At 40.6% G+C, this 16,169-nt stretch overlaps 1 long non-coding RNA gene across 1 annotated transcript; it reads left to right on the forward strand.

The window, feature by feature from the left end:
- Positions 1–9,745: 9,745 nt before the first annotated feature.
- On the forward strand, positions 9,746–14,363 carry LOC124077616 (uncharacterized). Its single transcript, XR_006846697.2, has 4 exons — positions 9,746–9,935; positions 10,314–10,419; positions 10,622–10,678; positions 11,457–14,363. It is a non-coding gene; the product is annotated as an uncharacterized LOC124077616 (long non-coding RNA).
- Positions 14,364–16,169: the final 1,806 nt, after the last annotated feature.

Genomic DNA, 16,169 nt, shown 5'->3' on the forward strand with positions numbered 1-16,169 from the left:
TGTCCTATGTGGAGAATTTGTGCTTCTTGTCCCTGCAAATTTGGATCTATACGTTTAAAACTACTGATTCCTACAGAGGGAATGCTCACACCCAGAAGGTTCAACAAAAGTCATTATACTTGAAACTATGGCTGTTCTCTGGTGACCCCAGCCTCCTGGTGCCAAGAGCAGAGAGTAAGTGATGAGAGGAGTCACCATTCTGACAAGTGCAGGTGTCCCCCATCTTTAGGAGCATGTTGGACTGCTGTTATGCAGAAATGGCAGGCGAGAATGCCATTGACACATGAGTTCCCTGGGCATGTTTTGATATTAGTTGGCCCATTCTGGATGACAAAAGGTAGTAGCCAAAAAGTGTAGGTTGCCATGCCTGAAAAGTACAAGTGACCAAGTGCTTAGATCCTTTGGGAATAAGGGTCTGGGTGGTTCCATCTTGTCAAGCAGAGGTGCTCACTGTGGGCATGGGGAATCTAGAATGGTTTCTAGAATAGCTCAGCGAGCTCCTCCTGGGATCCGCAGAGGCCTTGGTTGTGGCTGCATCACAGTTCACCTTCTTTGGACCAATCCTGTGTCCTCTACTTCCTCCTAGGTGTTGAGAATTCCCTAATGAGTTCTCTGCATGTCAATCTCTTTCTCAGAGTCTGTTTTTGGGAGAATTTGGCTTGTGACAGCCGTGCAGTGCATTTATCAATTATTAGGCATATTTTAACATCATTATACACATGCATAGCATACAAAAGTTGGAAAACACAGAACAATAAAAAGAAAGAAAATAAGCATTAGCCATAATCATTATTTTGTGGGTAGCTATTTATTTAAACGATACCACACATATTCTATTTCAATTTGGGGATCAGTGGAGATAGGTGCTATGTGGCTAGCAATCGAAATTGATTCTGGCTTATTAAAAAGCAAAGGAATTTGTGGAAAACTACTGCACAATTCACATGATTTCCAGGAAGACTGGAGAATCAGTTTTTAGAAAGGGCAGGAACTAAGAAAATTAGGGACCAAGATCATAGGCAGATCTACTCTCCTCTCTAGCTCCAGGAATAATGGCCCACTGGGTGGTGGATGTGTTCTCCTCCATCTCTTGGCATCTCTTGATTCAGATTCAGTCCCCAGAATTGAGGTGTTAGGGCAGGCCCCAGATGGCTATAGTTAGGCTCCCTTGCTGAGTCTTCTAGTGGGCTCTGTTATGATTTATGTTATTTTTCAGTATGTAGCCAAGGCTGTGTATTGGCTATGTTATGGTTAGTGTGTAGTCAAGGTCAGAAACACACTTATATGCTTGTGAGCATGTGCCCACTGATGTAACCTGTCGGCAGTGTGCCTTCTTTGTTTGTATATAAAAAGGAGGCTAAATGGAACTGGCTGGGGCTGAAGCTGAGAATCTTTGGATAACATATGTCATGTCGACTATCCTAACTGTGTCTTGCATTTTCTTCCACCTGCCGAGGAGCCCTGAACCTTGCTTCCTGGGTCTGAGCCCCCTGCACAACAGAAAGTGTCTGAATAACCCTGCTGCCCCTGAGCAGGAGGGCCTGGAAAGGAGTGTAACAGCCCTTTTCTGCTTCAGGGAAGTCTCTTTCCTTTGGTTCCTTGTCCATGACTTGCTGCCCTATATGCCTGCTGATCATTCTTGGCTTTCTATTAATATTAAAGAAAGGACAAAGGGCACATCATGTTCTTTTCTATGATTTCTAATAAGTACAGATGAATCTGCAATTATATAAAGGTAAACATTTAATAAAAATCCAACCTCAATAAATTTATGATTAAAAAATAAAAAAATAATTGGGCAACAAAAGGTTGGTGGGTAGCTCAGTGTGCAGAGGTAAAGCCTGTAGATGTCCTGGCTTCACTGAGGGATTTCTGGAATTTACCATTGCTATGTCTTTCTTATTTGTTTTTCCAAAGAAACAAGCCAATGTTGGAAGAAAAATACACTAGTGTTCTACTGGGGGATGTTTAAGTTTGGCTTCCAGAGCTCCGGAACTTGGCCAGCATGTTCCTGAAGAACAAAGTTTAGCAAAGCCCTGCTTCCTCTGTCTTTGGGGAAATCTGCTTGTTTCCACTTGAAATGTTTCTTCACACACTGTATTTCTCTTTTTCAAGGAATTTATTTAAAATTGGGAATGTATGTCAAATCTTATAATCTCACAAATCTTTCTCTATTGTAGCTATGGGCTGGATTTTAAATTTCTTAATATTAGTCCATTCTTGATTTCCATGGGCATTTTATTCAATCAGGTAAGGACTTTTTTTGAAGGCCCATCGAAGTGTATGTGTGAAGTGTAACCACAGTAGGCAAAGAGGAGCTATCTTTCGAGGAGCCCAGTCTTTTGGAAAAGCATAGGTTCTGGAACCAGAGAGGCATGTCAGTAAATTCTTCCTGTGTATCTTATTAGTGGTGTGGCCGCAAGCAAGTCTCTTGAGTCTTGGACTTAAAAAAATTTTTTTTTTTAGTTGTAGATGAACACAATACCTTTATTTATTTACTCTTATGTGGTACTGGAGGATCCAACCCAGTGCCTCACATGTGCTAGGCAAGTGCTCTACCCCTGAGCCATAACCCCAGCCCCAAGTCTCGGACTTTTTGCCTATAAAATGGGAGAACAGTAATGGATGGTACCTCACAGGAATGTCTCAATAATCAACTGAATTTCCATGATACAGAGTCAGAAATCAGTAAATATCAAGAAAAGGATATTTTGAATTAAGTAGACTCTTGCAGGAGCAGAACAATTTGGTAACACAGATTTGAAAACACATCACACAGATAATTTTGTTAGTTTGAGTTGTAGCTTCAAAGGACTATATTTCATAGTAAATTTTCAGTCCTTGAGAAAGTACATATTCCTCCTCTGTTTTTTCCTTCACTACACACCTTATTCCTCATACTAGGTTGTATATTAAAATATATTATTAGAGTAGAGTAAAAATATATTTGGATGAAACTTTCCCTCAATTTTTTCCAGAAAAATGACTATGGTTCCAAAGAAAGGAGATTGAAATGAAATAAATGGAAATTGAATATTAACTGTTTGGGGAATTTATTTTGAGTTGACAGCAAATCCAAGGGAAGGAATGAAAAATAGATAAATAGGGTTTCAATTAGGCTTAAATATAGGTGGATTTTTAGTGTATATACATACATATGCACAGTATATTTTTGTGGTTTGCAATGTATAGCACATAGACTGTGTGAATATAGCTATGAAGCTTAACCTTATTTGTATGCACATAGTAATTAGTGTGCTTTGTTATTTTGTTCTAGTTGACTTGCATAAATACAAAGTTCTGCCTTGATGGAATCAGCAGTAAATCCTGAAGACTCTTTCATCTTTTTACATCTTGCACCCAAATACAACTCCACAAATGTAGGGGGTGTGAGAAGTTGCTTATTTATTTGGATGAAGGAAATAAATTTCTTTCCCATACTAATTAGTGTGAGTTTCTAATCTCATTAGATAAAGAATTTAAAAGACTCCTGAATGATTCAAAACTAGTTAATAACATCTTAATTATCTTGCATCATTTTAATAAAAACAAAAATGTCCCTCTGGGTTGTACTTTGTCTCGGTAGGAATGATGACTGATGGGATTTAGGGAATGGCTATTTATGTAAGTAGCAAATTCTTCAAAAAGAAACATGTGACTCACATCAGAATCATTGGCTGGACTCTGGAGAGGTGGCTTTTTTGGAGATAAGATGGTCACCAGGAGGAAAGGGCCAGATGTTAGGGACAGAGTGGGAGAGATCAGGAGATGTGCTAGTTTGTGCTCTGGTGGAGCAAGGCTGGATGGCTTAATTCTCCGGGTGAGTTCCCTTGTAGGGTGAGGACTAGGAGAGAAGTGAGGAAGAGCTTCCTCAGGTTGAATGAGGAGGGAGTGAATCCCACTGTACTTACACTCTGAGTTTGAGGGACTGCTAGGTCCAGATGCAGTGACTTTAGCATCATTGCTCATGACCACAGAGGAGCAAGTGCATGAGAAAAACTAACTACATATGTAAGGGTACCAGACTTCAGAGCAGGATGAAACCCAGCACCCAGAGCAAATACCACCTGTGAGCTAGAGGAGCCACAGGAGAAGGGCACATGTTCACTGTATTTCTATCTCATGCTTTAACACTATTTTGGGGGAACATTTCCCTTGTAAACCTTACACTTGTACTTTTAAAGGTAAAGAGGTAGAGATTGGAAAGAATTGTATGGAGAGAAAAAATGTGATTGATAAATTAAAATCTGTAATGGACACAATAGCTATCTAATTTGTGGGTTGTTTAATACATAAAATAGAATCAAATGAAGTGAGAGACTTGATACATTTCTTGCAACACTCAGAGGAAGAGGACAAAGACATGAATGCCGACTTCAGAAAAGACAGTAGAGAAGAACAGAGGGTGAGTAAGAATTTCTCAAGAAGTAGAAAGAAGTGGCATAGTAAGAAGGAATAATTCAGAGGGGTGATTGAAGATAGTTTTGGCCAAAGGAGGATGTAGATGTCAGATTTGTAGTTAATTAAGGATAAAAAGAGATTAGATTAATGGAAAGAGAGGAACAAATAGTTAACACACATAGCAACAAGTTAAAGGTTTTATGCTTGGTGTCTCAGAAATGTCACTTTAAAGGATTTGCAGAACCTCCATGCTGTTACCATGTGGCAGATAGTGACTGTACGGGCTATCATGATTTCAGTGGAAAAAATGTGAAAAAATTTCATCTTCAAATCAATGATATAGGCTATGCAGATGAAATGCTTGACTCTTAAGAAAAATGAGAACTTATTATGAGCACTTGGGATAAAAGACTATTTTACAAGGGAAAAAAACAAGAGATTAAAAAAAGATTAATCTGAAACATCAAATGATCAAAGCCAATGAAACAGCTGTACAGAAAGTGGAGAGGAACATAGTGCATCGAGATTTTGATACCCAGCTGCTGCAGTCTGGCTGGGCACAAATCACGAGCCACTGAAGCAGGAACAAACTTTATTTTTGAACTGCAAGAAAACACTTCACACATGCTCCCGGGGAATTCTCCCCGAACGCCATGCGGCTCGCCCAGGAACCCCCAGCCGGAAATATTTCTCCTGGAAATCCCTCCTCCTGCACTTCCCCAACCAATGGGAACTCTCGGGGAATCTCCAGGAGATCTCCAAAGTAGCGTGAGAACTCAAAAGTAGCGGCCGAGGCGGATAGTAATGCCTCACCTGTCAACCAATACTGTTGGCAAAATGCCAGGGGCCATACAGACTCAGCTGTGGCTCTCAGCACCCAGCTCCTCTGCTGCTCATGTGGGAATTCAACAGAAAGGCCTTCTCGGGACACATATCTTTAACATTCTCTTCCTGAAAATAATTACTGATCATTACATTCCAGACAGCTGAGAAGTGAATCAAATTAAAAAATTAACAATGTTGAATTCATTCTGTAAAATAATTAGTTGTAGGCCACTAAGTGAGTAATACATTAAATCTAAATAGTCACTACTAGAATGCCTAGGGAAAAATAATAATATTCACAAAATCTTCAAAAGCATATAATATACAAATGTTGAGGTTCTCTAAAAACAGAGCCAAAATGATGTGTATACACTGTATCATAGAAAGAGATTGACTTTAAGGAATTGGCTCATGGGATAATGGAGAGTGGCAAATCTAAATTCATGTGTGGGATAGCAGGTGCAAGACCCAGGAGAATTGATAGTGCAGGTGAAGTCCAAAGGCAGTCCATTAGAGAATTCCCTCTTACTTGGGGTGAATCTAACTTTCCCTTATATTCAAGTCTTCAACTGACTGGATGAGGCCCACCCACATTGTGTAGGACAATTTGCTCTATTCTGTTGATTGAAATGTTAATATTATCTAAAAACACCCTTGCAGAAACACCTAAAATGATTTTGATCTGGATATCCCATGGACCAGTCAAGTTGACACCTAAAATTAACCATCACAACAAATAAAAGTATTTTAATCATATGTACTGTGATCTCAAAGGTCAGATTACATCCATAAAACTGGAAAAAGTTGAGAAGAGAGAAGGAAAGAAGTACATATAGTGTTGTGCTAGTAAACCAACTCTCCAAAACAAAAACATACCACTCCCTGTGCCGGTCAGCTTTCCATTACTATAACAAACACCTGACACGATGGGAACTTACATACAGAGAAGGTTTGTTTTGGCTCATGGTTTCAGATGTTTCAGTCCATGATTGACTGGCTCCATTTCTTTGAGCCTGTGGCAGCGTGGACAGCATATTATAGTGGAAGCACATGACAGAGCAAAACCACGCACCTGATGACCAGGAAGTGAAAGAGAGGAAAAGTAAGGGGCAGGGGTCCCACTGTCCACTTTGAGAGGTTGCCCTCAATAACTGGAAGGTCTCCCACTAGGCCCCACGGCTCTCAGTGGCACCACACTGGGGACCACACCTATGATACTTGGACCTTTGGAGGATGCTTATTATCTATAGTGTCCCCCCAGCAAAATCAGACAAAAACCCTTCTCCAATTTCTAGTACTTGCTGATTTTTATGGTGTAAGTGCTCTGTAATGGCTGATTTCAAGCCCAACATGGGGTTGCCCAAGGAAGGCTGGGATGAGGCTGCTCCAGGACAAGACACCTCCAGGGCAGGCCGTTCACCTGTGCAAACTCTAGGCTGAATCCTCACTTTTACCTCTCATTGTGTTTCGTTTTTTTGTTTGTTTGTTTGTTTTCATTTGCCCTACATATCTTTCTCAATTATTTAATTTTATCTCTTGGTACCAAGGATAGAACTCAGGGCTGCTTAACCACCTGAGCCACATCCCCTGTCCTTTTATTTTATTTTTTTATTTTGAGACAGGGTCTTGCTAAGTTGCTAAGGTGGGTCTTGAACTTGCAATCCTCCTACCTCTGTCTCCTGACTCTCTGGGATTATAGGCGTGCGCCACCATGCCCAGCTTATGATCTTATTTTAATCTTCTTCTTTCGTATATGTAAGTTAAGCAATATGTAGTTTTGTTTTTTTAAAACCTTCGTTGAAATTTATTGTCATTTGACAGAGAACTTTATCTGTTTATGTTTATTGTCACAATAAATACGTTCGATCTCTTGTTTCATGGTTACAGCAATTGACAGAGCAATGGCTTTTTTATGTTTCTTCTCACAGCAAACATGCTTGATTTTACATCTAATATTTTGCCATAAAAATTGATTTTCATTGCTTTTTTCCCCTCCTCTGAATTCTTGAGGAGGATTTTTCAAGTGTATCTCCTGTGTCACTTACAGTTTTCTACAGAGTCCTTCTTGCTTAGTTTTAAACTATCTCCAACGTGAATTTTAATTCTTTTAGTAGAATTTAGATTTCCTTGACCTGTTTTCTTCTTTAATGAGGCTCTTTTGCATTTATGCCTTCTTCTCCAATGGCTCTCCACTTTCGTTTCTTAGAGACTTCCTGAATTCATCTACATCTGTGTCTGCCTAGATGTAAATGAACATATAGATATGATTTACCAAGTATTTATATCTGTCTCTATGTATAGATAAATGTAGATATACACATAATAAAATATAAACAGAGACATAAATGTATAGATATATCTTCATGATTTATGGACAAGAATTTAAAAAAATTTGTTCATTTAATTTGGAAAATCACTTCTAACTTAAGCTTTTTTCTCTGGGATTTAGGGTAATGTTCTCTTTCCTTGTGTTTTAGTACCTTTTAAAGGCATTGAATGAACATAATTTTAAATGAAGCAAATCCTTGCATCATTTAGTTAACTATTCCACAAAGATATTACTTGTGAATAATAAGATATGTGATTTTCATGACAATGGATTGTTGATCCCAAGTTATAGAAGACAAAAAGTACATTCTCTGTGAGTTTTGAAGTCTAGAATAAAAGCAGTTTTAAAATAACTTGTTATTATAGAATTTATTTTCCTCTACTGAGAAGAAAGTCCAGGTGTAAGGGCAATTATTGGAATTCAGATAGATGAGAAATATTTGGTATAAAAATTGTCTAAGTGGGGTAGTAATCAAATTAGAATGGTTAAATTTTATTTGAGGTTTTCCCAATATCCTACTTAGAGTTTGATATTTTAATATGAATGCATAACATTTAGGATTTTAACAACATAAAGCAATTTAGAAATTTACAAGTTCATTTAGCAAAGAACTCTTAAAAAAGCAATGCGTGTTCACAGTTGACCCGTCTCTTCCTGCCTTTCTCAGGAACAGTGAATTCTAAGTGTATCAGCACCAGAAATTTATGAATATACAAATATCTATGTTCACGCATCCGACTTAGCAAGCCTCTTGTGAAAGTGGAACAATTTCATATAAGATATATGCAGCTTTCCAAATGTTGTTTATTTCCAAGTGTTCCTATAGAGAAATATGGGAGATGCCTATTTTTACAGACTTAGAAGGCACACACATTTCGGTGCTGGGAGTGTGAAACACCTGCTGGTGTAGAAAGAGCCAGAGATACTCTATTTTGACTTCAGACCTGCTATCAATATCCGACAAGAACACCTGCGCTGCGAATTAGTCAGTTGCTGCCCTCAGACTCCCTGCTGCGCGGTTCTCTCATTGCTGGAGGGCGGGAGGGCTGGACTGTTTGGACACATCTGGAGGAATTCTGCCAGTATGCACCAAGTGAAGGTGACCCGGATGTCCATCTTCATCTCTGCTCGGCACTACAGAGGCTAATGCTCTGGAGGACAGACCTTTAGTCATGCAGACCTAGGCTAAGGCCCAGTGCCGCTTTAGTTAGCTGTGCGGGCTTGGTAAGTCACAGAGCCCATCATGTATTAAGCAATTTGCCTTCCATCAGACCCTGAGATGGGGGCTCTGTACGTATCAGCCAGGGTTCAATCAGAGAAGCAGATCCACAAGGTGCAATACAGAATAACAAGTTATTATAGGGCTATGAGCATACATAATTATAGGAGATGGTTGGAATACACACATGAAAATGTAACATGTATAATCCCAATTTCATATATACATACATATTTCCTATAAAAATATCATATAATGCAGCATATACAAACAGTATATATATGTGTGTGAGTGTGAGTGTGAGTGTGAGTGTGTGTATGGGTGTGTGTGTCTGTGCATACATACTTGACTTCTTTGTATATTTCGGGTATTAACCTCTTGCCAGATGTATAGTTTTCAAATGTTTTCTCCCATTCCATAGGTCTGTTAATTGCTTCCTTTGCTGAGTGGAAGCTTTTTAGTTTGATGTCATTTTTGCCTTTTGTCTGTTTTCACTTTTGGTGCCTATACTTTTGAGGTCTTATCCAAAAAATACTTGCCAAGATCAATGTCATGAAGCATTTCCTCTGTTTTCTTCTTAGGATCTAAAATTTAACGACCACACTTTCACTTTTATAGCTTTTGTCAGTTTATATCATATTTTTACATATTCTCTCATTTGAAGCTCAGAACACCCAAAATGTAGGTAGACGAATCTTTGTTTCCATTTTATGAAGGAGAGGAACGGTGGCCAGTGTGGGGAGCACAGGTCCCGAGCTCAGGCAGACTTGATGTGTCTCCACCCTCCGGCAGGCAGCAAACAGGTTCTCTCTCTGTAAACATCTAAAAGTTGAGATTGGTAACCCTTATCTCTTTTGGTCATCATGGAATTTGACTGACATAATCCACATAAAGCACTCAGCTCAGTTCTTGATGAACAGGAAGTGCTCAATGAGTGGCCACTCTTACTGTGATATTGGGAAACTGAGGCTCAGAGGCATGGATTAATCTGATAGCATTTATCCAGTGAGTCAGGACTCGGGCTTCCAGTCCAGGACTCTGTTCAAATTGTTCTTCCTCTGCAGATAGGCTTCAGTTATTCATTTACTACCCTGGATACACTGCTGGATTTGACTTGCTAGTATTTTATAAAGGATTTTTGACATTTGTTTCCTAAGTGAGGTAGGATTTCAGTTTTCTTACATGTGCTATGTTTATTTGGATTTGATGTCAAGCTTATGATAATTTTGTAGCATAAGTCAGGTAGCATTTTATTACTATTGAAGAGAAGATTTATTGTCTAAAGATTAGGAAGAATTTGTCTGTCCAGCTTTATGGACTGGGGCCTTTGTTCTCCTTCTATCCCTCCCTTTCTCTCTCTCCTTTCCTCTCTCTCTCTCTCCCTTCCTTCCTTCCTTCCTTCCTTCCTTCCTTCCTTCCTTCCTTCCTTCCTTCCTTCCTGACCACCCCCTCTTCCTTCCTCTTGTGGTATATCTTTTTTTTTAAGTTATAGATGGACACAATATCTTTATTTTGTTTGTTTATTTTTATGTGGTGCAGAGGATCGAACCCAGTGCCTCACATGTGTGAGGCAAGTGCTCTGCCACTGAGTCACAACCCCAGCTCCGTCTTGTGGCAGATCATTAGTGTTGAAATTTATTTCAAGGTAAATGGTTTCTGAATTTTAAAATTTCATCTCATCCACATTTGATAATGCATCTGAAAATCTACATGTCATCTAGAATTGAAAATTTCATAGCACATGAAGTTGTCCATTTTGATTTTAAATCATTGTGATACCTGTTGTTATAGCCTCCTTTCCATTACTAATGTTATTTGTGATGTCTGTCTTTGTTTTTCTGAATCAGACTTGCTGGAGATTTTCCTATGTTATGGGTCTTTTCAAAGGTCCAGCTTGTGACGTTGTAAGCCAATGCTAGTATTTTTTTTCTGTTTATTTCTGTTTTTATTTATTTTTTTCTCAATAACCTTTGACTCTATTTTCCTGTGCTTTTCTCAGATTGTCAGTTGAATTTTTAGTTTATTATTTCCTAGTTTTTAAGTTTGCAATTCTGGTAAATGAATTTACATGGCTGTGAGTGTCTCTCCAAATACCGTTTGGACTATTTCACATGCATTCCAGTTCATTTGGTTCTAAATATTTTACAGTTGCTACTTAAATTACTTATTTAACCCTTTAACTAAAGAATCTAGGTTTCTAAATATATGGACTCTGGGAATTATCTTTTTTAGTTGATTTATGATTAGTTATACTTATTGTACTACCATCAGTGTGAGATCAGTTATTACAAAGGGTGTTGAGACATCCTTGGTGGTTCAAATACCAGGTCATTTTGGGATAAATATTTTATGTGCACTTGAAGAAACTGTGTAATCTGTTGGGCTTTAAGGTCTTCTGTGGCTTGACGGAGACCTTTCAGTTTCTCTGGGTGGCGAGCTGCGATCTGTTTTGCCTGTGTCTGAGCACCAACACGCAGGGTCTGCAGTTAGCAAGAACACCTGAATGGCAAAACTTTGGACTTTTGACCTGGTGGTGTGGCTCTGCCAGGTGGCTTGATTCTGCATGATGGCATTTTCTCAGCCGAGGAGCCGGCTCAGATCCAGAGAGCAAGCACGGGCCTGTCATCTTAGCTGGCTGTGTGCATGGATTTGCTCAGTCAGTCTGTGCTTCTGTCTCCCCAGGGGAATGGGCGTTGGCGGCCCATGTGGATGAAGAAACCCTCTGGTGGCAGACTCCACAAGTCCAGTCTCCTCCATGGCAGGCTTTCCTGCCGTGTGCTGCTGCTCGCTCTTCTAATTTGGGCTCAGTCTGCTTCCTACCTCTTCTCAGCCTCTGTCTGTGATGGACAATTCCTTGTTTTTTTTTCCAGCCTCCAAAATCTATGCTTGCTCAAGTCCAGTCCATCAAATGTTTGCAAGTGTGGTTAGTTTTCTGTTTTGAAACATAATCTGTGGAAACTCTGGCGTGCTGGGGTGGCATTAATGTTCCTACGTTGGGCTCCGCAGTGGACGGTTGCCATGCTTCTTTACTGAGTGACTATTTTTAACTGCTGTTGCAGTATAGCCAACATATAATAAACTGTTCTAATTTAAGGTGTGCCATCTGATCCGTTTTTATGTATGTTTATACCTTGAAATCATCATCCTAGCTAATGAGCTCCAAATGTTTTCTTGGGTCTCTTGTAATCTTTCCCTTCATTTCCTGGACCCAGGGCTCCCCATCGCCATGGCAGGCCCTGGAAACTCCAGTTAGTAAGTGGAGCCACCAGGGGGCTCACCTTGCTTATTTACCATCTGAAGACCACTGTCCTGCATTGCCCCAAATCCAGTGTTCTCAAACTCTGGAGGCACCAGAGGCAAGAGGAACAGCAGTGCACAGGATAGGCAAAGCAGATGGAGGGTCAGGAGGACATGGGGTTGGGGAAGAGGGTAAGATCCCTGCAAAAGTCACTTTCATCATGCACTTGAGTCACGTTCTAGGCAAAACACTACAGCGGCTCCTGGAATTTGATTCTACAGATTGACACAGTAACTTAAAAAAAAAAAGTATAAAATCATGGGTGGCTTGCCAAATTCTTGTTTTGTCAAATTAGGACATTAGATAGACAACTACTAACTATGATTACCAGCACTTCATAAAAGAGATGACATTTTACACTGAAAATGTTGGAAGACTCTTTATGATTGTCAGTCTAGCAATAATGAAGAAGCATCCTGCCCATTTAGCTTTCCAATAACCACTGGTATTTCTTACTTTCTGTCTTATACAGCAGGACAGCTGCCAGTCTCACTGGCAGACATTGTTCTCAGGGGCATTTTGAGGACCAAGTTGAACCAAGTAGCAACTGAACCCACTATTTCTCTCTGCTTTCTCTTTGCTGGTCTGTAGGAGACCTGTTGCCCTTTCTTCCCTCTGTAGGGATTCCTGCTGTGGCAGTCACTGTTTTCCATCTTCCCCTTCTTCCTGGGTTCCTACAAGACTACATTTCCCAGCTTCTTGCTGTTGATATAACCATATGACTGGTTCCAGCCAATGGGCTGGGAGCAGAAGTGTTATACTCCATCCATGGTGTGTGATTCTCCCCCACATTCCTTCCCTCTCCCTTGTAAAGGAGCTTCTGCTGACATGGAGGTGCCACAGATGGAGGCAGTCACCACACGGAGCGCAGCTTCTCTGGAATGCTGCCCACCCAGTCTCCCAGAGGACTTTGTAGGGGCAAGAGGTGAATTTAGGTAAAGCTCCAAGATTTTGGCCTTGCCTGTCCCTGCAGCTTAACTTGGTCTGCTCTGACTAATGGCAGCACCCAACTGGAGAAGACTGGCATCCGATTTTAATAATTACTACATAGAAATAAATATCAAACTGAAAAGAAAGCAATTCTCAATTTAAAATTTTGCATTTCAACTCTAATTCTCTTGAACTTCTTTTCATTTGTTAAAGATCTGAATTAAAATCTCACGAATTAGTTGGAGGATAAAAATTCAGATGGCCTGGCATTCCCTTTATTGTTTGATCTGATGTGTTTTTCAGGCTTCTTTGTTTCTGGGCATTCTTGGAGAATCTAGATAAATGATTCACTCTTGCATTTTCCCTCAGGGTCTCGTTCTTTAAAGCTCCTGTTCCATAAGGTGCCGGTAAATACAGCATGATTCCTTATTTTTGATTGTGTTCACACAGTGCCATTGACAGCTCTCTAGTTAACTTGATCTGAGCAAACAGCCAAGTTCATTCATTTGCATATTTTAAAAAATAAATAGTTGATTATTACTCATTTGTTCTTAAAGTCTTTATGGTGCAGCTACTGAATACTGGTCCCTGGTAAAAAGAGATATGAATGAGGGCAGATGTGCCTGGATTTCAGGAGGCCTTGAAGCCCCACAGAGAGCTTCAGGTTTCTTTTTGAAGATAGTAGCTGCATCCTCACATTCTCCTAAGTTCAGGCCACTGGAAAGAAGGTACAGTGCCTTTCGTTGTTTGTTTGAAGGAGTTCTGAGTCACCTGAACGTACCTGGGCTGGATACCTACACTGAAACTTCTGGCTCGAGGAAGAGAATTGTGGTCGTTGGCCAGGCCTGAAACAAACGCTTACTCTTGAACATATCATCTGGGGCAGAAGTCAGCAAAATCATGGTCCATGGGCAACCTGCCCATTTTTGTTGATGAAGCATATTGAGACATGTTGAGAGCCACAGCTGAAGGGGCCCCAGCAAACTTCCAGCTGCCAGCAAACTTCCAGCTGCCGGCTGATGATTGGCTCACAGCGGCCCCAGCAACATCTAGCTGATTGGCTCCTTGGCCCCAGCAACATCTAGCTGATTGGCTCCTCTGCAGTGATGCTCATTGGGCTGTTTCCCTGCCCTTTCAGACCACAGAGCTGCTCATTGGGGGACTTTTTTGGCTCCGCCCACGTGACCCAGCCAATCGGCCTCAAGAGCAGGAGGATTGTGGGAGGTGGAGAGAAGCTTGTGTGGGAGAGAGAGGCTTGTGGAAAGCCGGTGGTGGCAGTTGAGGCTCTGAAGGTTTTTCCTGAGAGGCTGTTTTGTTTGGCGTGTGTGGTTCTAAAAATAAAGTTAGTTTCTTTTGACAAATGGCTCCTGATTGTGCCCAGCCAGACTGCGGCATTTGGTGGCTCGCACGGGGAGCGACTGAGGGTAAGTGAAACTGCTCGCCCCTGAGGGCAGGGCGAGAGGATGGGTAGCCATTTTAAGATTCCGCTTTTATTTTGCTTCACTTTTGTTTTAAGTTGCCTGTCCCTGGAGATGAGTGAGACGGAAGAAAAACCGCTCACATCTGAGGAAAAACTATTTACGTCTGAGGAACAGATAGGGAGAAAGGACGGATGCACATGTCAGGAGGATAGAAAGGCTATAATGACTTTTTGTTGTTCCCTTTTTATTTCATTCTGTCTTGGTTTTGTTTGGCGTCATCTTGTTGGGTTGTATTATAGTAGAAATACGGGATCAGAAATTAGTAAAAAACAAACTGAAAGAGTGTTAAGTAAATTGTTAGAGGAAGGAGGCATCTCAGTAAAATCAAGAACAATCAGGGCATACGTTGATACAATACAAAAATGTAGCCCATGGCTTTTTAAGGAGGAGTTGTTAAATATATCACAATGGAACCATCATGGTGAAGATTTAAAAAGAATAGAAAAGAAAAGCCCAGGGACTCTGCCAGTTGGCACATTGCCATTGTGGACGTTCATATCTTGTTTGCTTAGTCCAAAGCCTTCAGTTCAGACAATGGTAGAGGAAGGAGAAGACATAATGATTCAAGTAAAAGAGAAGGTCTCTCAAGTTAGTCAGACAGAGGAAAAGATTCAAGTAAAAGAGAAGGCCTCTCAAGCTAGTCAGACAGAGAAAGAAAGTGTAAAACAGAAAAAGCCATCAGGGGGAAAGTTACAACAGGAGACTGCTACTAACACCTTTCTATCACCAGAGGGTGTAAGTGTCCAACCAACAGCACCACCTCTACAGGAGACTGCTACTAACACCTTTCTATCACCAGAGGGCGTAAGTGTCCAACCAACAGCGCCACCTCCATATGCTGGGAGGCCCCCAACCCCCGCAGTTGATAGTTGGGATCCTGAGACAAGATCTCAAATATTAACATGCCCTGTATTTGAGGCAGGAGGGCAGCGATTTTACCAAGTTTTAAATTTCAAAACAGTGAAGCAGCTAAAAGAGGCTGTAACAACCTATGGTCCTCAAGCACCCTTCACTGTAAGCATGGTCGAATCCATTAACAACTTGAACATGACGCCAGCAGATTGGGCTAATATGTGTAAAGCTGTGCTAAATGGAGGACAATACCTGTTATGGAAGGTTGCCAATGAGGAATTTTGCAAGGAGACGGCTAGGCGAAATGCAGCAGCTGGTTATCCTCAGAGAAATCTAGATATGTTGTTAGGAAAGGGACCTTATGAGGATCAGCAGCAACAAATTGCATATGATCCTGGCGTATACGCACAAATTGCTGCAGATTCAATTAAGGCATGGAAGACTTTACAAGGACATGGAGGTTTACAAGGTCAATTATCTAAGGTAATACAAGGAGCTAATGAACCTTATGCTGAATTTGTAGATAGGCTTATTCAAACAGCTACCAGAGTTTTTGGGAATACAGAACAAGCAATGCCATTACTAAAACACCTGGCTTATGAGCAAGCGAACCGTTGGTGCAGAGATATCATTAGACCATGGAAACATGAAGATTTAAACACATATATTAAATTATGTAGAGACATTAATGAACAAGAGCAAGTCGTGGCAGCTGCAGTAAAACAGGCTTTAGATGCCAGGCCAAGAACATGCCACAATTGTGAACAAACAGGACATTTTAAAAGGAATTGCCCCATTGGAGGAGGGTTTAACAAAACTAGGTATCAAAGGAGT

The sequence above is a fragment of the Marmota monax genome, unplaced genomic scaffold (assembly GCF_021218885.2).
Source record: "Marmota monax isolate L192 unplaced genomic scaffold, Marmota_monax_Labrador192_F-V1.1 WCK01_AAM20220418_F8-fsc00035, whole genome shotgun sequence".
In the NCBI taxonomy this organism is placed as follows: domain Eukaryota; kingdom Metazoa; phylum Chordata; class Mammalia; order Rodentia; family Sciuridae; genus Marmota; species Marmota monax.